Genomic DNA, 21297 nt, shown 5'->3' with positions numbered 1-21297 from the left:
TAAGCGGAATTGGAGGACGATGGGAAATGTAGTTAGTGGGAAGTTTAACACCTGCTCCTTCTAAGGAAAGAACGTTCGATATTTTTTCCTCCAGCTTTCCAAGGTCCCAAATCCTAAAAAACCCACTGTAAATTCTTAGAACCCTGACGTACTAATTCCTTAAATAAAGCACCTGCGTGGAGAACAGCAGTTCGGGTGGGGGCAGCGGCACTGGCTCCTTGAAGCCGCCGCCACCTGGCAGGTGCTGAGCGGGGCCTCTGCTCCTCCCGTCTCGCCAGCCTGTGAGGTGCAGGCTACAGTTTTTCCCCAATTACAAACAGGACGACTGAGGCTCTGAGAGGTGCATTTCTCTGACTAAGGCTGCCCAGCAAGGAACGAGGAAATGAGAATCAAATCCAGATGCAGTCTACGGCCACGCCACCCTGAACGAGCCCGATCTCGTCTGATCTCGGAAGCTAAATAGGGTCAGGCCTGGTTAGTACTTGGATGGGAGACACCTAGAAAAGGACCAGGTGCTGTAGGTGTAAAAAATAAAAAATAAAAAAATAAGGGATTGTAAGCTGACAAGGTCCTTGCAATCTGTGAGGTCAATCAAGGGTTGCCTCGCCTAAAAAAAAAAAAAAATCCAGATGCAAAGAGTGTGCCCACGACCACTGTGCTCTGCGACCTTCGCCATCCAGAAACTGTGCTGACTGGTGTACAAAGGACTTTAGATCAAGACAACGACGAGCCTCTAGAAATGTAAACTCCAAATGAAATCGAACAAGGAAAGGTCGCGCAGAGAGGTAAGGAAAATGCTGGACAAATACACGCAGACTTCTCCCAGGTGAAGCAGGGCTCGGGGGTCCCAGCCCTGCCCGCGTCCTCCCCCGGTCGTCACAGGGACGCACCGCTCGCCTGCCATCGCCCTCCACGACAAGCTGGCGTGTGGTGCGCCTTCGCCAACCCCCTTCCTCTTAAACGTCTACAGCCCCAAAAGCCAAGAAGAGAAGCCACGACACCCTGTCTTATCATGTCATTTCTGCTGGGTCTCAGAGCCACCTCCTTCTCACCGGTAACATGAGGCAGGTTATTTAACCTGAGCCTCGGTTCTTCCATCTGTGAAGTCACCTTCCTCACGGAGCCACTGTGAGGATGACATGGAATAATTCATACACGACATCTGGCATTAGGCATCACACCTGGCGCGTCGTAAACGTTTAATAAATTCCAGCTATTAGTGGCCAATTGTGTATGATCTGCTCCAAGAAAATATAATGCATGAAAATCAGAAATCCCTGATAAATTAGTTTCAGATTATTAACAACATTAAAAGAATCTGCACTACAAGGATTAGATTTCCCACAGAAACGTTTTTTCTTTTTTTAGAGCGAAAACTTCCCACGAGTGTCCCCACGGGCCTTGGTCTGTGCTGCTGTTCAGGACACTCCCGACACCCGCGGGCGGGGTCTCCGCACGCCGACCCGCCCCCCACGCTCCAGACGCAGCCGCGTGTCCTACAGCTCAGCTCGGTCCTGACACTCACTGCCCAGGGTTCGCGCCAGACCCCACGGGTTTGAGGGCTCAGTCCTACGAGACTGCTCTCGCCTCGGATGCCAGGCAAGCACTGGCTGCCCAGGGTGCCCACACTCTGTCCAGCTTGGCTACAAAGTGGACGGTCCATAAAATACCACCTTTCAGGTTGAGTCATTTGCTGGAACCGTTCACAGAACCCGAGGCAACGCTCTACTTGCGTTTACTGGTTTATTATAAAGGATCCGACTCGGGAACAGCGGATGGGAGGGATGCGTGGGGGTACGGGGGTGCAGAACATCCACGCCCTCTCTGGGCACGCCACCCTGCCAGCACCTCGACATGTTTACCACCCCAGAAGTTCTCCAGCCCTTTTGTTTCTGGGTTTTTATAGAAGTTTCATTACATGGGCATGACTGACTAAATCACTGGCCATCGGTGACTGACTCGGTCTCCAGCCCTCCTCCCCTCCCTGGAGGTTGGGAGTTGGACTGGAAGTCCCAACCCCCTAATCATGCCTTGGTCTCTCGGGTCCCAGGTCACCGGCCATCCCATTAGGATACAAAAGGCACTCTGGTCGCTCCACAGATGACGAGGGTGTTAGGGGCTAAACCTTCTGCCCTGAAACCAACTAGAGAGATGTCCCGTTATTCGCTGGGCACCGCCCAGTTTTGAGAGATGAGAATGTGTATTACAAGAAATCGAGGAAGAGGAGTGGGCTGTAACCAACTGCACCGTCTCAGCTGTCACATAACCTTCACGGACTTCAGTTTCCTCGCTGATGAAATGAGAGAGTTATACAGAGATGATCTTTTAGGCCCCTTTTGCTTTCAAATGCAATAACCCTAGCAAGGCCACCACTGTCTGCGGAAGATCATACAGAGAACTTGTCTCAACCCCACTCTTCCGATGCGAAGCACGCTATTTGATTTCAGCCTCTAACCACATCCCTTGCTGTCACCCAAACCATGTGACAATTCAATCCGCAAAAATAAAACTTGCACTGCTGATCGTGAGGAGCAGGTGACAGAGGTGCCTGCCATCCCGACTGCCCCCACTGACACGCCCCGTCCTGCTGATCCATGCAAAGAAAGAGACGCTTTTTTTCATTCATTTTACTGATAAATAAGAGACGAGAAGGAATCACCCTCTTGAGCGGACATAACGGCCTTTCTTTAAGACACCACTAACCCTGATAGCACGGACTCCGCACGCTGGGGAACTGTCGCATTCATCGGGGCGATGGGTCGACGGTGGCGCACTACTCTACCCGCGAGGGGAACCCTGGCAGTGGGAGGGAACTGTGTAAGAATCTGGGCTATGAACGTCCCCTGACCTCTGTGCCGCAGACAGAAAGACCGTATCAAGTGATCTCGTACAGAGGAAGAATTCATTCCATGTTTTATTAAGGCTTGAGAAAACATGCATTTCTGAATCTGCTGAGTGGCCGAGTGCAGGTGCTGGTGGCGAGAGTGCATTTAACGGGACGATGGGAACAAGTAACTGAGACTGGTGAGTGTCCAATTTCAATCCTTCCCGCCGCCTCGGTGACGAACGGAAGTGGAGCTCACTGTTGGCCGGCAGACTGGACACACGCATCGTAGTCCTTGACTGGAATCTTCAGAACTGACGCTGACCAATTTAATCAGAAGCAAACATATTGTGGGTGGAGGGGGTCACAGAAGCAACGGGAGCCTGCGGGAGGGGCAGGTGTGCACCCTGCAGCCACCAGGGGAACCCCCGAAGCCGAGAAGTGAGAAACGCAGCGAGCACACTGCTGCGGGGGCAGCGCGACGCTAGGGCCGCCGCTCCGCTCCCGTGCTGTGCCTTCCAGCTGTCCTCATGTCCTTAAATCACTAGCTCAAGGCGGGGAAAGAATGCGGTGGCCACGTCAGCCCCCGGGGAGCAGAGAGCACAAGGCTCTGTCGTCCAGATTCCATGGAGGAAGACAGGCACCTGGAAATTCACCATCCCAGCAACATCACATAAAATGATGGGGACAGTTCTCCCAAAGGAAATCAGGGTACTATTCCGAAGGAAGAATTTATACTTGCTTGCAGCCAAAAGAAAAGAAGAAGGAAAGAGAAAGCTATAAACAACGTGATTGTGTCTTTGCTTGTTTATCATTTAAAACGATTTTCAAGGTCACGAGTTATAAAGAAGACAATCCCGGAGCACAGAAGATCTCGCCAGCCAAAATGCGCAACCTCTCGCCCACTGTCGCCATCTGAGAGACCCCGAGCAGGTGTGCGTTAGGGAAGATGGGGATTCCGACACGGCCGCTCAGAACGAGCGCGCCCCAGCCCCACGAGGTCAGCGGGTCATGGTCCCTTCTTTCCTCTCTCACCCCCGGGCCTCGCCAGGAGTCCCCATCTCTCATATTCAGTTACTTCGGACGTTCAGCAGCGGTTAACAAAAGCCTGCGGGTCCACGGAAGGCAAACGCCTGCACCTCTCCTCAGCCAGGCTGCGACCCGCCCGCGGAGGACCCGCCCGCAGATGCGGCGCAGACGGGTGCGTGTGGAAGCGCAGCGCCTTCTGTGGGGCCGCGACCCGCGCTCGTCCTCAGACCCGCAGGTGGCTTCTTGAGGGGTGTCATCACGTCCCGTGACGTCAGAGCGAGGAGGCGCCTCAGGCACCGTCTCCAAACCCCCCGACTTCGCTGAACAAGGAGGTGTTTGAGTTACCATAATGAGATGCCTCGGGGGAGTCTGGACCTGCAGTGGGTGGACCGCGGTCTTGTTTTTATTTTTATAAGCCATTTTCACGAGCTGTTCTTCCTGCTCCATGGTGAAAGCAGTCACCGCAGACGTTTTCAGTGAGCGATCCCTGAACCACAAAACAGCACCAGTGTAACTTGGCGTGTTTAACGCGCACGAAAGGCCAGCCTGTTCTGCTGACAGAACACACAACCTATGTGAAATGCTTAACATGAAGTATGCGATTCAGCAAGGCCTTCAAATATCACACTGCAGTTTCGAAGTGTTTGAGTCATGAGGAATCGGGCACAGATGAGCAGACATGAAATGCCGGCACACAGGTTTCTCGAGGGAGTCCTTGAACCCGTGTCAGAAGGTGAGGACATGAGTTATGGGGCTGAAGTCGGTGCTAAACGAGCCCACGGCTGTGGCTTTGTGGGAAAGGCTGGGGCCTGCTGTTCCCTCGCCCGAAGGAGAAGCTCCAGTGTTTCCCCCGATGTGCCAAAAACTATTCCATCATACCCAGAGGTGTCCCAACATTTACCAGTGCCCCCAGGGACCACCTGGATCACTCTTGCCTAATTAGCTATTAACACTTTGTGTGTCCCATGGGGACTGAAGCGATCATGCCCCAGCCTTGAAGAATTACGACCGTTTTTCTAAGGACCTAAACTGGGAACGTGGATAACTGTGTACAGGAAGCACATGCTACAATTCAATGGGCGTTTAATTCATTTACAGTGCCTGAGAGGCCAGAGAGCTGGGATCTGGCCCCGACTCTAAAACAAGCCACTTAGGCTCTCTGAGGCTCTTTCTCATTTTTAAAATCAGGGATAAGCCTACATGAATCATTTTGTGATTAAATAATTCTATTTTATGAATTAACATTCAAGAAAAGGAATCAATTTATCAAAAATCAAAGGGAATATAAAATGTCAACATCTTTGCACTTCCAGTAGAAGCAGCGATTAAAAACTTACCTTCAGGTAGCAAATGTCTTTCCTGTTTTTGCTTTTATTTCTTCCTCCCACGGACTTCACTGTAACAGCAAAGCTCCACGTAGATGCTCGATGGAATCTTTCCATTCCTTGTGCTCATCCACATCTTCACTCAGCACTCGTGTTTATGAATGCGTGTGTATATTCACATCTGTACACAACTCACAGCCTACTAGGATCGAAAGTGCAAACCAGAATTACCATACGGCACATGGGAAAAGTGAAAATATTTCCGTGGGAGCGCCTGGGAATGGCGCTATTCCAGACTTTAGTTATCAAGGGAAGATTCAGGAAGAAAGATATATACAAGCCGCAAAAGGTGAGAATAAGTCACCAATTAAAGAGGGGTAGGAGGAGTCATCCAGGCAAAAGAAATAACCGGTGTGGTGTGACATTCCAGAAGCAAAGGAGAGCATGGCATAGTGACGGAAAAGAAAGATTTTTCTAGGAAGAGATGAGGCCAATTAGCCTGCAGGCAATGTCATCAAGGGGATGTGCGTGCGTGTATTTGCGCATGTACATGTTGTGATGACTAATTCTACGTGTCAGCTTCACTGGGCTGAGGGACGCCCAGGGAGCTGGTAACGCGTTATTGCTGGGCGTGTCTCTGACGCTGTCTGGGAAGGCGATCAGCCTCTGAACCAGTAGGCTGAGTAAAGCAGGTCGCCCCGATCGAAGGAAGTGGGCCTTGTCCAGTCTGTTGAGGGCCCGAATGGAACAAAAAGGCAGAGGAAGGGCGAGTCCGCTCTCTGCTTGGGCTGAGACACCCACCTTCTCCGGCCCTCGTTCCTCAGCGCTCCTGGTTCTTCAGCTTTTGTTCTCAGACCGAGACTTTCGCCATCAGCCCCGATTCCCAGGCCTTCGTGCTCAGACTGAATTAGACCATCTTCCTGGTTCACCGGCTTACAGACAGCAGATCATGGGACTTCTTAACCTTTGTAACTATGTGAGCCAATTCCGACAATAAATCTTTTGTGTGTGTGTGTGTGTGTGTGTATCCATATACATACATACATTTACATCTCCTATTGGTTCTGTTTCTCTGGCAAACCATGTTTATATTGATAGATAATAGATAGATAGATAAATCGATCGATCGATAGATAGACAGACGACAGAGGTAGAGATGGGATGGTTCAAACAGGAGAGTAACAGTGCTTGAATCTGTATTTTAGAAAGATCACTCTGGCAGCAGTGCAAAGACTGAATTTGAAAACAGTGCCTTGAGGCACAGAAACCAGATAAAAAGCAACTGCATTAATCCAGTTGAAAAACTATGCTGGTCTGGGCAAGGCCCACAGTGGTAGAAATTTAAAAAAAAGATAACAAATCAATTACAAACTGTAGCAGGGAACATCAGCAGGACTTGATGACCAACCCGATGTGGGGCGACCCGGGAGATGGAGGAGCCACGGTCGGCGCCCGATTTTCTTGCCTGAGCAAGGGCCTGATGGTGGAATGCAAGGTGGAAAGCTGGCAAGTTCTGCGGGGAAAGGTAAGTACAGTTTTGAGTTTCCTAAGTCTGAGGATCTTGTTGAGGAAAGTGATGAAAGACGAGGCTAGAGGTACAGACTGAGGAGCCGTCAGCTCACCGAGGGTGACATCGAGCATGTGCCAAGAAAGGAAACAGCGCCAAGAAGAAAGCTCTCTGGGGAAACCAACCAGTAAATGACTGAATTAACTACCGCGCACCTCTGGAGAAACGAGGCAAGCACTAAAGCCTGTAACCCGGAGAAACGCTTTACGATCTTCTGTCGCGTTCAAGAGGCACCCGTGACACAGATGGTGATGGCCGCGACATGCAGGCACCGGGCCCTTCCTCGGGCAGCTCTTGAAGGCCCTCAGGCCCTCGTACTTCTCATGATGGAGGCAAGTTGAGACGAGAAGCCAGGAGGTTATGTGCTGATTTTTTTACGTGACAGCATCTCGGATCATTTTGAACGGACACTGCCAGAGGATAAGGGCGCGGTCTCCCTCCTGTCTTTTCACTCAGAGCTGCCCCGAATTACTGCCTCTCCCACCCACACACACCACCAACACCAGGCCTGTACATCTGAGGCAGTTTCCAATGCAATGGTGAAATGGTGAGCAGGAAGGACAAACACGCCACCATCCCAAGGTGTACGACACATTAAAATCAGGGTCCCAAGACTTAAAAGCTACAAAGGAAACTAAGAGGAAAACATATATCCCACAGAACTGGCAGATCATAAAAGTGAGGTGAAGTCCTCGTTCGTCTTTCTTAGAGTCAGCGGAAACTTCCCGAAGCTGAGAAATCAAGGACTGGAGAAATAGTCAGCTCACAACTGCCAGGAAAACTAAAAAGAGAAACGAGAACTGGCCGACGATGAACTTTTTCCTGAGTGGCCCAGTAGAAAGAGGGGAGGGGAGAGGATTTTTTTTAATAGACTGTTTTCTAAAGAAGTTTTAGGTTCACAGCAAAATCCAGTGGAAAGTACAGAGAGCCATACACTGCCCGTCCCCCACTGCCACCCCGGGCACACACAGCATCCCTGCACCGGAGCGGTCCATCTGCAGCCATCAATGAAGCGACACCAACATGTCATTATCACCCAAAGTCCATGGTTCGCATTAGGGTTCAGTCTCGGTGTTCTACATTCCGGGGGGTTGGGCAAACGTAACCAGCATTCTAACAGCATGCAGAGTGGGTTCACTGCCCTGAAAACCCTCTGGGCTCTGCCTAGTCATCCCTCCTCCCGCCCCATGCCCTGGCAACCTGATCCTTTTCCTGTCACCACAGTCTTATCCTTTCCAGAACGCACGCAGAAGTTGGAATCACACAGTATGCGGCCTTTTCCGACAAGCTTTCTCAGGCATGTAAGGTTCCTCCACATCTGTTTACGGCTTGATCGCTCAGTTATTTTTAGTGCCGAACAACATTCTGTTTCTAGATGTACCTTGATTTGTTTACCAATTCATCGACTGAAGGGCATCTTGTTCACTTCCAAGTTTTGGCAATTATGATTAAAGCTACTATAAATATTCATGTGCAGATTTTTTTTGTGGATTTAAGTTTTCAGCTCCTTTGGGTAAACATTAAGGAGCTCAACTGCTGGATCATATATCTAGTTTCGTAAGAATTGCCTTCCAATTGCCTTCCAAAGTTGCTGGACCATTTTGCATTCCCACCAGCAATAAGGGAGAGTTCCTGTTGCTCCGCATCCTCAACAGCATTTGGTGTTGTCAGTGTTTTGAATTTCTGCCATCCTAATAGGGGTATCTCATTGTTTTAATTCACAAGTCCCTAATGACATATTATGGTGAGCCTCTTTTCATATGCTTATTGCCAACTATATATCTTCTTAGGTAAGGTAACTGTTCAGATATTTTGCCCATTTTTCAATCAGATTATTTTCTTATTATTGAGTTTTAAGAATTCTGTGTATGTTTGGATAACAGTCCTTAACCAGACATGTCCATTGCAAATATTTTCTCCCAGTCTGTGGCCTGTCTCATTCCTTTGACGATGCCTTTTGTAAAGCAGAAGTGTTTAATTTTAACGCAGCTTCACTTATCAATTATTTCTTTAATAGACTGTGCCTTTGGTGCTGTATTTTTAAAATACAAGATCATCTAGATTTTCTCTTACGTTATCTTCCAGAAGTTTTATAGTTTTGCATTTTTACATGCAGGTCTATGATCCATTTTGAGTTAGTTTTTTTTAAGTGCTTTTAATTTTTATTCTGAACACTTTGGTACTGTTTTCCTTTTGTTTCTTATTTTATATTTTACTTTTAGAAGGATTTTTTTTAATCATTATTACTCACGAACCTAATGATTCAACTTCTAAGCAATCATCCTAAGAAAATAACCAATGATTTGGACAAAAATGTTCATCCAAAACTACTTATGATAGTGAGATATTGGAAACAATCTAGATATCAAAAAATTACAAGGACGATTAGATGAAGTATACTATACTCAGATGATGGACTATTATAAAGTTATTTAAAATAATATTTTTAAATAATTTTTACTTTCCTAGAAGGTATTATACTAAATGTTATCATTAAAATGTAGAATGTAGATTATCTATCTTTCATTCTTTGTACTTTTTTATATGATGTGTATTAATTTCATAATCAGGAAAGAATTAAGATTTTCATAAGGGCCTTTAAAATAAGATTTACAGTGACAACATATTTTTCAGGACACGGGACTAAAATAAAGATATGATGTCCTTCTCCATGGCTGTCATGAAGTAGATTTAATCATCCAAAACACAAATAAAACTCCACAGCAGAAATCAGTGGACAGTAACTAGTAGAGTTTGGTTTATTAGAGAGAGAATTTAGATAATTAGAAGGGAAATTTTCAGGTTAGGAAAGATAAATGAGAGATTTAAAGTTCAGGTCCAGAACAGTCTTCAAATATCTCCATGTGACGTAACATCTCAACAGAGAACAAAGGATCGTAGATGTCCAAAACCCTGTGACATAAACTGCAGCCAGCCTATCCTGATGTCAGTCATTTATCTTCATTGTGGGGCGAGGGAATGCCAAGTAAAATTTCTCTGAGCCCTGGTTCCCACATAATAAGTCCTCTCAGAGAAGAAGACACTTGGACTTGGCGAGATTAGTCCTGGATTGGAGTCCGAAGGCCCAAGTTTTAGTCTCAGCTCAACCTCTTAGACAGGGCATGGCTTGGGTAGGTCACGTGCCAGTGTAGGACAGTCATCTCATCTGTTCCCGGTACAGCTCTGTCTCTATCACAGGGTCCCCACGAGGACCGAGGAGATCATTCTATGAGAAGCACTCCACAAACAGGACGTATTTTACAACAAAATCATTCCCAGCCCATCAACAACAAACTGTTTGGCCTCCAATAGCAACTCAGAAGATCACACATTGAATCTCTGGTTGAAAGAGCAACCAACATACTGCTCTGGCGGCTGTGGCGAGCAGCCCTCCCGCCTGGCTGCTCCACGCGGTGCAACCAAACCGGGATCCAAAAGGCGGATGGACGATCTTCGCAGGCAGACGGGGCCAGTTGTTCGCTGAACTTCATGTGTCGCTGGGCTCCCGAGCTGGAGCTCCCGAGCCAGCTCTCCAGTGCCCCACCAGCCACTCTCATGTCGTATTGATCTTTTCATTCATTTATTCACTGAGAGCAGATCATCTGCCAGGCCCTGGAAACAAACAATAAGGAACAAAACCAGACAGACTCCTGCCCACGTGGAGCCCATAGCAGAGGGAGAAACAAACATGCATCACAGACCACCACGCGAATGTAAAATGGAAACTGGGGTGGCAGTAAGAAGAGAGAATAGTGAGCTGGAGGGGCTGGCGCGGATCGGGGGGTTGGGTCAGTCTTTCCCGAGCTGAGATCTGAGAGAGGACTAGTGGGGAGAGAAGAACGAGAGGCTCCAGCAGGGGGGTCAGCATCAGTCAAGGTCCTGTGGCACAAGAAGGGGACACTCGACGAACTGGACAGAGGACAGAGCACAGAGAGCGAAACGAGCGAGGGCAAGACGGTGTGAAGAGGTGAGCGATGAGGCGGGTTTCTGCCTTCATTCTGGGAGCAACGGGAGCCGCCGAAAGCTCCTGAGCAGGGGCGCGACAAGATCCACGCCGTATTCTGAAGCGGTGTTCTGACCAGCACGTATCAGGACTCCAGTCACTGTACATGAGACACGCACACACAGAGTTCCATACAGCGGCCGACAGTGGGCAACTTTCTATTAAACCCCTAACTTCAAAAGACCACTGTACTTCTTTGACCACATTTCTACAAGACAATACTGATGACCAAAAACAAGAAACTCTTGATGAATCCTAACCTAATCAACACTGCCTGGGAAGAAACAACAGGTAATGAGTTTTTGGCTTCATTTTTCTCATCGTTTTCTAACATGGTATACCAGCGGGTTTGGGTTAATGAAATGGAAGAGAGAGATTAAAAGAGGCAAGAGCCAAAGTCTGGAAAATTCTGGCAAGAACTGTGAGTTTAAGCATCAACGTCTACAATGGAGTTCTCACCCACGGTCTAAGGAACGCTCCTGCGTCCGTCAGCAGTGAGCTGTCAAAGGAAGCGGATTCTAAGAACAGCTAGAGTTACGGGTGACCGCGCTCTCTGTGGCTGTCCCTCTGGCAGCTCCGCTCTTACCCACGTCCATTCTGAAACGATTTTTTCGAGCGAAAGGGAAAGGAACCCTTCCAGCGCTGGGACATTAAGTGCACACAACCCACTGACTGTCTCGTCTGTGCTAAAAACGTCCCTGTTCTCTCATCACTAACATATACTTTGCAGTTGAAGTCATTTTAAAAAATATTTATCAAATGCTATTTGTAAGTTTTCTCTTTTCTCACACGGCATAAGTATTTAATAGTGACACACGCACGCGTCAAGCAAGCACGAATGGTACGTGCACATTTCCCTGGTGCATGGGAAAGTGGTGCCGAGAACATTCCTGCTGGTAATAGAACAACAGTTACAACTTCTAGGTCAAAAATCTCAAGATAGTAAAAGTGAACTTGGTAGTAACGCTAGTCACATGAGAATATTTAAAACTCTGAAATTATAAACCTCAGGTTATCAAAATAAAATTAAGCATTTTATGTGAATTCTTGGCTGGTATACACTTGCTTGCTCCATTACCAAATAGAGCATAACTCCTCTTCCAAGGGAAGATAAAAATCAGATTCGTCACATTAACTTATTTTCCTATATAAATTAAAACTTTGAGATTATAAAGTTGTACTACTGACACGCCAGCAAAACATTGTAATGAATGCCATGCCAAATGCATACAAACTGGGGGTACTATTTGCTTACTACTTTTCTATCCCAATCTGGGTGCACCTGTGCAAGGGTGCTATGCATGGGCACAGCTCCCATCCTACACCTGATGTCAGGACAACTCTGGGATCCAGGGGCCTCGGCGAGGGAAAGCGAAGTGGGCAGTCAGATTAAGAGGCAGAAGATCTGCACAGGTGAGAAGGAGCAGGTAGGCATCCGAGGGTCTCACAGGGTTCCAGCTCTTAGCACAGCGCGGGTAGGATAAACACGTAGGGAGGGGACAGGGAACAAGGGGCGAGAAGGGAACAAGGCGCGAGAACCGGTTAGCACACGAGGAACGCAGAAGCAGTGACCAGAATCCAGGCCCCAGAAAGCTAGCAGTAAGGGGCACAGACCAAACCCTGAGAGTGCAGATCCCGGGCCTTGAGCAGGGGCTGGAGGGGCGGGGGCTGGAGGGGCGGGGGCTGGGAGGGGCGGGCCGAGGGGGAAGGGGGGGCCTGGAGTGGGGCGGGGGGCCGGAGTGAGGGCGGGAGGCTGAGGGCGGGGGGGCTGAGGGGCGGGGGGCTGAGGGGCGGGGGGGCCGGAGGGCGGACCGATACCAGGACAGCAGGAACAGGGAGGGGAGGAAGCTGACTCCAGCCCTGACTGCACACCTGGCTCAGGACAGGACTAGGGCCAATACCGGCAGCCACAGAGTGACATACATTTCTTGTAACTAGAGAGTTCAACCTCCTAAGGGACTCTGACCTTGAGACTCGAGAAAAGTCAAGGGGACCTACGAAGAGCAGAGCGTCCGCTGGGAAACATCCGCTGTGCGAGATACTTCAGATGGGGGAGGGGGCTGGAGAACCACCCGAGTTCAAATCCTGACACGACTTCCAACGGCTCGAATTAGGTCAGTTACGCAACCTCTGTACCCAAGACAGACAGGGCTGATACATCCCACGTCCCAAGTGCCAAGGAGACTAAGTGGAAGACCAGGGGTCCTGACGAAACCCGCACCCCTTTCTGTATGTTCCCCCTTGTGTCTGCCAACACGTCCCGCCATCCCCCAGGTTAATTGACATGCTGATCTGTCCCCGTGCGCGGCACAGAGACGCGGTGGCCTTTTCCGCGGGCCGTTCTTCCCTCCCTTGATTGTACGCGATGCTTCTTTCCTTTCTGCCCCTGTGACTGGACGACCGTCTCAGTCTCAGAAACGAGCGCCCTTTGCTGGAAGTAACCAGGTCACTACCGAGCAGTGTGTCCCCTGGAGAATCACGGGAAAGATCCACTGGTCTGCCACTCCTCTTTCTGCCACGGTGGCTTCGATGCTCAAAGCAGCTAATTGGCTCCAGGAGACTTCTACAAAATCACACCTCTTATTTAAGTAACAGGCAAAAGAAGCAGATTACACCAACCCAAAACCCTGCTGCTTCTAAAAAGATCGTAAATAAACAACTGCTCCCATTTTTGTATAAATGGCTTCAAATGCAGATGAGCCTAACTCACCTGCAGAACACCTCGGGTGAGTGATGGCGCTGTCTAAACTGGCCCTGCTCGGAGCAGAAGAGTTCAGAGAGACACAAAGAAGATGAAGAATTAAAAAAAAAAGGATTACTTGCAAAGGTGTTTAGGTAGCTACCCACCTATATCTTTAACAGTAAATATATCCCTTTCTCTACAAACTGTCATTCTGAAACATCCTATCTGAAAGTCAGCTCTGAAAGCTCCGTGACTTCAATCAATTTCGCCTTAAGCCGTGCCAATCAACAAGCAGCCACGGCAAACATGAAACTATGAGGCATTCCAATAACATAATCCCTGCATTTCCTTGTAATTAATGATTGATTCAATCATTCATTCTATTTAACAAATAGTTACTGAGTACCTACCACAATCACGGTATTGTGGTATGTACTAATTACTATTTTGTCTCTCGAATTAAAAAATGAAACAGAAAAGTAAAAGGTATTGAGAGTCTAAGGAGGAAAATGAAAAACACAGCATGCCGAAGAATTGAAATATTAAGTTACTTCACCCGAGTGACAGTGCATCTCTCCTTCGCAATCTATTTCAAGTCCCCGACCCTGATAAAAGTTAAATAATTCTGATAACTAACTAACTAAAATTCCGCCACTGTTCTCTTACATGGTATCCACGTTCCTGGGGTCTACTCAGATTTCTGGTGATTACAGGACCTCCTCTGCTCTGCTCACAGTGGGAACCAGGTGCTGATCTGCACGATTTCTGCTGACCGCATCTGCCTTTGCTTCTGTGACAGAAAATCTTGTCGAAATACTTCCTCCAGACCCTACGACCTTTCGTTACTTCGTCCAGAGATGCAATTCCATTTCCCTATCTCTGGCCTTCGTATGTGACCTTGTGACACTGAGATTTATCGGAGACCCCCAGAGTCAGTCATCGCTCCTTTTCAGTTGCCACTGTCATCTGAGCTTTCATTTTTCTCTCCGTTCTCGATGTCTTGTAATTGAAGATATTTCGCAAGCCACCTGGAGAAGTGGTCGCGGTGACAGCTTTAAGCACGTGCACGCCCCTGTCTTGACATTTCCACATTTCCCTGTGACACAAGAATAAGGGCAAACACAACGGTCACCGGAGGAAGTAGAGCACGAACTCTGAAGGTCACAGATCCTCTGTTTTTTTAATTATATATTTTCTTAACACGTAATTTGTTTTAGTTAAGTTCAACCAATTTTTTCAGAGTTAATGAGTCCCTAGCAACGATGGAGCTGTAAGTATACATCATGTGCAGCTGAATTCAAAGCATATTGGTGAGCCGACTCTGTGTTCTAAGCGTTAACTTCATCCTGCTACTCAAATGGATTCTGCGTCAACAGGAAAACATGACGATCCACGGCAAAGGAGGCGTGTATTCCGCACTGCCCCACTGCCTAGACGCTGAAACAGCGAGTCAGCGGCAGAAGTCAAGGCCAACTACTTAATCCACTGTGCAACTTCCATGGCATGAAAGACAACAGTTCTTAGGAACACGTGCTCTACAATTTCCACATTTGTCCTAGTCTCCTCAGAGCTAATATGTCCTTGATATCCCCCAAAACGGCAAAAACCATTAACTCGGCTCTTCAGCTCTGAGCTAGACTGCAATCAACAGGCCCCAAATGCCAATAAGGATTTCTATGTGAGGCTATTAAGACAGTATTAGGTTCTAAAACGAGAATGCAGGATGCTGGAAAGTGGCAATGGTCACCGGTCGCTACTCATTCAGGAGAGCTGGTTATGATCTACTACGGTCAACGGGCAGAGGGGCACTGGGCGGGGTGGGAAGCCCAGGCGGAGGGAGGCAGGAGTGCGAGCTGATCTGGGTCTGAGCGAGACATGAGTCGGAGCAAGCAGCCGACAGCCAGGCTAAAACCACAGGAGCGAGCTTCAACATAGACAGAAGAACCAGTCAAGAACGAAGGAAGGGCAGTGGCCCACGAGGCCCAGAAAAGCATCTGGCAGAAGAATGTAACAACCCAAGAAGCCGCAAGACCTACTGATCCGGGAACCAAGGCTCTGATGGAGTGCAGAGCACTAGGAATCAGAATGCCTCAGTTCCAAGTGAGGACCAAACGCCTGTGACAGAGGTGAGCCTGGGCTGTCCCCCTGATCTATCTGAGTCTTAATCCCCTCATATGAAATGGAAATAGAAAGATCCACCTTGCACAACGGTAGAAGGAATTAAGTATTTCATCATAAAACGGTTTGCAAGACACAAAATGACACAGAAATGTAAAGCTGTGTTGGCATTCTGGTGGCTTTCGATATTCCTGGTATTGACTGGATACATTTTCACCCTGCGTTGTCTTGTTGCCTCTGTGACCGTGTAGTCACTGCTCTGCCAGAGGGCAGGGAACAACGAAGTCGCTGCTCAACCTTGGCTTTGAAGTCATAAGCAGTGGACTAGTTATGAAAGCAATCGGTATCAATAGCAAAAGCTATGTACTTAAGAGAAATTTAAAAGAAAGAAAGAAAGAAAGAAAAAACGGTTTTCTAAATGCCAGAAGCTTCCCTTTAGGTTAAAAGCCAGAGACAGACTGATTCGGGCATTCTTTGCTTGCTTTTTCCCATTAAGCAGCAAGGTAGGAAAGGCAGAGGACGTGACGCACGAGTTATTTCCCACTGCAGAGGAAGTCCCCAGAGCCACTCCCAGGCTGAACTAGGGAGCTGAGAGAGCAGAAGAGAAGAGTGACATGCAAGCGAGGGCTTCTGTCCCATCCTCCCACACGTCCCCCCATCCCTGGGTTTCATTCCTAGGACGGCAGAATGGGTACCAGAAACGCCCATCTCCTCAGATGCACTTCAAGGAACAAGAGCAGAAGGGACCTCCTCCTGCTTCCACCCCGAATCCTGAGGATGCAGCCTTCCAGAGAACCCTCCGCGAACGCGGGGTGGCCGTGGCAGAGAAAGATGGTTACGGACAGAGGGAGGGAGGAGTGTGACAGAGACACGTCCCTAGACATGTCTCCTCCAACACGTGCGGGGAGGAAAGCCAGATGGTCCCATCTGCCCTGCCCTGACCCCGCCCCGGAGCCGGCAGACTTGCCCAGAGGAGCGGATGGGATCGGTGGATTCCACGGGGCCTGCCCTGGGGTCAGGAGACACATGGCAGCTCGAGCGCGTGAGCTTCCCTCCGCTTGTCTCGCCTTCCTCACTGAGTGGCATCGGCTGCTGTGGTAGAGCCACTGGGCCACACGGCAGAGGGGGTCTCCCACCCCGATCCAGGAGGTGTCTTCCCACAGGGCTGCCGTGCCAAATCGGCATGGAAAAATAACCTGTTTGCTCTCCAGGAGCTGAGCGCCATGAGTCTCTGACACAAACCAAACGTCAAGGGAACTTTAGTCGGCCGTGAAGCACACATTCTGCTGAGCTCTAGAGCAAACAAAATCCAGACAGTGGTAGTCTCCATCCCAATGTCCTCACTGTTCTACACCGCTGACATAATTAAAGAAAGAAATGGCTAATTCGGGCTGTTTTATTTGAAAAAAAAAAAAGTAAATTTTTGAGAACGGTCCTAATCTCCTATCAAATATATAGTTTCTACAAAATAGAGATAGCATGAAATGTTTGAACTATAACCTTTCCTTCCCCTTGGCTAAGTGCCAATTCTGGGACAACCAAACCCCTTGGAAAGTCAACAACAAAGCAGCAAATAACAGTTCTCCAGGTTTCAGAATCCCCTTCAAATGCAGACACACACACACACTCACATGCACACTGAGTTGCTTGAAACATATTATCTATTATCCCAAAATACAAAAATAAAGTAGTCCTTAAATAGACTCACCCTTTTGAAAATGCTGAACTTTCAAATACTGAAAAATACACCCCTGAGTGGCAGGAGAGGGGAATGAACACAGCCAAGCTCATTACCAGCCTGCCTTTTTGCCTTTTTTATAGATACAATGAATTCAAGGCCTCAGGAAGAGAAGGGAACCCAGGAAAATTGAAAGTTACAACCACAAGCAGTTGCCATCAAACCGCTTTCTTCCCAATTTGCTACGTGCACTCCCCTTCAGTGAAGGGGAGAACCTGTTCTTTAACCAGGTACAGTGGGAAATTACAGCAAAGCAAGGGATTCTGCCTCCAAGAGAAAAAACTGCAAATTGCCTGACTTGGTGAATATTCGAGCAGTCAATAGATAATTTGAAATTGCACCTCTGTTTCTTTACGCTTAAACACAAAAATTCACCCTGAAACAAAAGTGTTCATGGCATATTCTTATCTGAAACGCTAACTTCTCCACTGGCTCATTGCTCTGAGGAAACCAGAATTAGGGGACATTTGATCTCGGTCATCTAACTTTGGGTATGATTCATCACCGATAAGACTTTATTGTGTGCTTTTCTGTGAAGGTTTTCCATTTTTAAAAAGTCCAGCTAAATTTTATAGGTTCAATGAGTCGTAGTGTAAAACAAGAAAAAAGACACCGTTTGAAAGCTTTTAAAACACAAGCTCAAGTAATGTAACTAATTCTTAATTCACTTTTCACCTCTTGGGTTCACTTCAGAAAGGGATACTTTGAAGATGAATCTTCCCACCTCTAACAAAGTTTCTTTCCACTGTTCTATACTTTCATGGCCCTTGCAGCTTTAATTTAGATTAAAAACACCCCTTTTGACTTATGTAACATGTAAGGCAAAAAGTTAGATTTCAAGGAGTCTGTAATTGTTCACAGTAACATGATCATCAGACATAATTTGAAAACCTCAAATGTGATTTAAATGTTTTTGCTCTTTCAACAAAATAATATATGGATTAGATGTGGAATGTGTAGCTTTTTGAACTATGGGTTGGTTTTTATTTTTATTTTGCTTTTTTCTATCAAAAAATCTCACACCTTGCCTTTTGGATTATAAACAGCTGTGAATAATCTAGGACGGGAATTGCAAGTCTCAAAATACCAAGCAATGAATAAATTTCCATTCGACTCTCTGCCGGGAGCTCAGTAGTGGCAGCTCAAAGCCTAGTGGCACAAGAATGTCTCTGAAATAAATAACTGCCGTTAAATTTTGTCAGATTATAAAAGTATCACTTGCACTTAGGATAGCTGGAAAACACATTTTCAAATAGAAGGCTACTAAAACAACTCATAATTTACTACCTAGAAACAGTTACCTTGTTTTAATGTTACAGACAGAAAGAAGCCAATAATATTGAAAACCTCAATTAACTGTAATGTTCACGGTAGAGGTGTAGCTGCGGTGAGCTGGGACACCTTCTCAAATTCCATAATATGTGTGTTGTTTTTGAAACCAGAAAAAAAAAAAGACATGAAATATAGTGATCTGTTTGTGTAGCTCCACGATTAATGATTAAATCACACCGAATGACTCGGGACTTACAGCACTTCCGGGTCCTCAAGGTGAAGATCTATTACATAGTAAGGGTGACGTCACAGCGGGGCTAGAACACAGCTCGAAAATTCCAATGCCTACTCAGGGACCACTGGGCAGGCAACATAGACAAGGAGGTTCAAAAATCAACAGGCACTGCTCGATTCTGGCTAGCTGCTGTCAGGCAAAAAACAAACGAGCAAACAGACAACGCGCCCTGGTGTTATCAGAGTCTCGTTTTTGTTGTTGTTTTGTTGTTGTTCCTTCAAGAGAAGCTGGAAATGTGTGTCCTTGTGTGGCATCTCCCAATTTAAAATTTTTCTATTAAACAGACATTTTAAAAGCACGTAGGCCGGCCTACAAGACTGTGGGCCTAACTTGGCCTGTCAGGTACGAGTCTGCAGCCTTGTGTATCAGAGACTGAGTGGAATCTGGGTCACGTGTAGATCGCATTCTTGTAGGACTTGTAGGACAGTGCTGGGAAGACCGTAAGCTTCCAGAACAGAATTTAGTATTGATAGATTTAAATAACTGGCAGGCACACTAACGTCATGCCACCCCCTTCCCCCACGCAAAGATGCCCTGGCCTTAATCCCCAGAACTGGCGAACTTCTTACCTTACATGGCAAAAAGGGACTCTGCAGATGTGACAGGGGTACGGATCTTGAGATGGGAAATTATCCTGGGTCATCCCAGTAGACTCCATCTAATCACATGACTCCTTAAAAACAGAAGAGGGAGGCAGAAGAGTCAGCCAGAGACGTGACGTGAGACCGTGACCTGCCGCTGCTGGCTTTGAACATGGAAGAAAGAGGCCATAAGCCAAGGGGTGCAGCGGCCTCCTGGGTCTGGAAAAGGAACGGGAACAGATTCTCCCCTGGGGCCTCCGGAAAGACAGACAGCCTGCCGACACTCTGCTTCAGCCTGGTGAGACCCGGATTGGGTTTCTGACCTATGGAACTGTGGGATAATAAACCTGCATTGTTTAAGCCACGACGTTTATGAGCGTTTGTTAGAGCAGCAGTAACAAACTCATACACTAACCCTCATCGAGGTCCACAAAGCGTAAAGACGGGGTTAGGAGGAAAGTACATCTCGAGATTCCCAGGCCAGGGCCCTCCGCACTGTGCCAGCCAGCCTGATCGCTTCTGCCTGCCGTTACGCGATTTCTTCATTAGGGCAGAATGAATAACCTACCAAAAAAGCAAGGGGTGGGCAGCACTGTTTCACTAGGATTTACTAGAGGAGGTAATATGTGGTTTGGGGGTCAGAGCTAGATAAAAGAACACGTGAGTGAAGGGAAGAAAGACGCATTCAGTTTAAAAATGCAAAGCCACTCCAATATATAATCGGTCTACCTTTTCATTGTGACTTAAATGCCTGCCTTTGATCTTCTCCCGCCTAACCAGTTTGGAGTTTGCAGAAATTGGAACAGCTTGGGTATGGCTGCGCGTCCTGCTGTCTCTGGAGGATTTGCAAGAATCTATTAGCCCGTGGATTATGCGCGTTTTCTGTTGGCTTGGGTGTCAACCATCTGCAACTCGACTGGAGCTGGTATACGCCTGCCGAGATCATGATTGCAATCGCAGCTCAAGGCAGGAGCGAGGCCAGAGCCAGCCGCGTGAAGGACGTAAGAGCTCAAGCCTGCTCTGAAAACCTGCCCACTTTCACCCCTGCTTCCCTTCCAGCATGCCCTAGAACATTCTCGGTGCCACGCAGACTTCTCCCAGACGTCCCCCAGTTAGTGCCTACGCTGCCAGCATCTCGGCACCGATGCAGAGACAGTTGGCAAGGACGGGAGGCATTTCTGCTCTTGGATCCTGAAAGTCCACAATAAGTAACTCGCTCTATTGCTGTAAACAGCCTACAGGTTGTCCTTGAAGTTCACTTTAGCCAGATCCCACCAGGAAAAATCATCTGGGATGAGAATAAAGAGAAGAAAACCAAGCACCTAACATGGCCCGCCCCTCATCCTCTCAAAATGACCAGAGCCGACCCCATTTCCAGTCCTTTCTGTGCACTCAGAGATACTGAAAGCAAAAGCACATCTATGCCAAGTCTGATCCCAGGTAGACAGGTGGAAGATGGGGTGGCCTCCCTCCTTTCCTAAACGCTGATTCTAGGGTACCTGGAAGTGCCCCGTCCTTGGCCAGGTAGGCGGAAGCATACCACTCAGCAGATGCTGCAGAGTGCGACAGAGAGCTGAGCCTGATGAAACGAAGCAACCCTCGGCGTCCTTCAGAGCTCATCGTATACACGTCGCCAACATTACAGCTTCCCACGCCACCGCAGCTCCCACTGACCGGCTTCTCCCTCTGAGTTCAAGCCCTAACACCTCGGCTTTTTCTCTACGTGCATGCACTCGTCAGTGACAGCGACACAGTCCAAAGTGGCCAAAGCAGTGAAGTTTCGGTAGGTATAACAACAACGACAACAACAAATCCATCGGCCAATTTCCAGCATGGCCGATGCTCAAGATAGTCATCAGAAG

At 47.8% G+C, this 21297-nt stretch overlaps 1 protein-coding gene and 1 pseudogene across 2 annotated transcripts in view; one reads left to right on the top strand and one right to left on the bottom strand.

The window, feature by feature from the left end:
• The first annotated feature begins 404 nt into the window (after window positions 1-404).
• Window positions 405-524, top strand: LOC120582637 (uncharacterized; annotated as a pseudogene).
• An 8951-nt stretch (window positions 525-9475) lies between these two features.
• SUMF1 (sulfatase modifying factor 1) overlaps window positions 9476-21297 on the bottom strand; it is a 127173-nt gene continuing 115351 nt past the window's right edge. Inside the window, exons 13-15 of one of the 2 annotated variants that reach the window (XR_005647563.1) lie at window positions 19424-19527; window positions 14098-14527; window positions 9476-10357 (exon numbers count right to left, since the gene is read on the bottom strand). The gene's annotated coding sequence lies outside the window, so the exon portion shown is untranslated. Of the gene's footprint in view, window positions 10358-12580; window positions 14528-19423; window positions 19528-21297 lie in introns of those variants that run through there. The other variant, XR_005647562.1, reaches the window with a different exon arrangement.

This window comes from Pteropus medius, unplaced genomic scaffold, assembly GCF_902729225.1.
Source record: "Pteropus medius unplaced genomic scaffold, Ma_sr-lr_union100, whole genome shotgun sequence".
Classification (NCBI taxonomy): Eukaryota; Metazoa; Chordata; class Mammalia; order Chiroptera; family Pteropodidae; genus Pteropus; species Pteropus medius.
The sequence above is the reverse complement of the archived record's forward strand: the minus strand, read 5'-3'. Positions and strand labels throughout refer to the sequence as shown.